This window comes from Lupinus angustifolius, chromosome LG11 (assembly GCF_001865875.1).
Source record: "Lupinus angustifolius cultivar Tanjil chromosome LG11, LupAngTanjil_v1.0, whole genome shotgun sequence".
NCBI classification, from domain to species: domain Eukaryota; kingdom Viridiplantae; phylum Streptophyta; class Magnoliopsida; order Fabales; family Fabaceae; genus Lupinus; species Lupinus angustifolius.
Window position 1 is genome coordinate 12333944 of NC_032019.1, and position 282 is coordinate 12334225.

The window sequence follows — 282 nt, forward strand, 5'->3', positions numbered from 1 at the left end:
AGTCAAAGAACTTAGACAACATGTCATTAGCTACTCTGTTTGGGAAACTCCAAGAACATGAAATGGAGTTAGGGCGTTTGACTTTGAATGAAGAATCACACAAGAACAGAATCACACTCAAAGCTACAAGATTTCAAGAAGATCAAGAAAGTGAGAATTCTAGTTCAGATTCTGATTCCGATGAAGACTTGACTCTCCTATTTGAAGAACACAAGAAGTATCTCAAGAAGAAAGGAGAGATCAAGAATCTCAAGAAAGACGTCAAGAACTCAAACAAGAAGA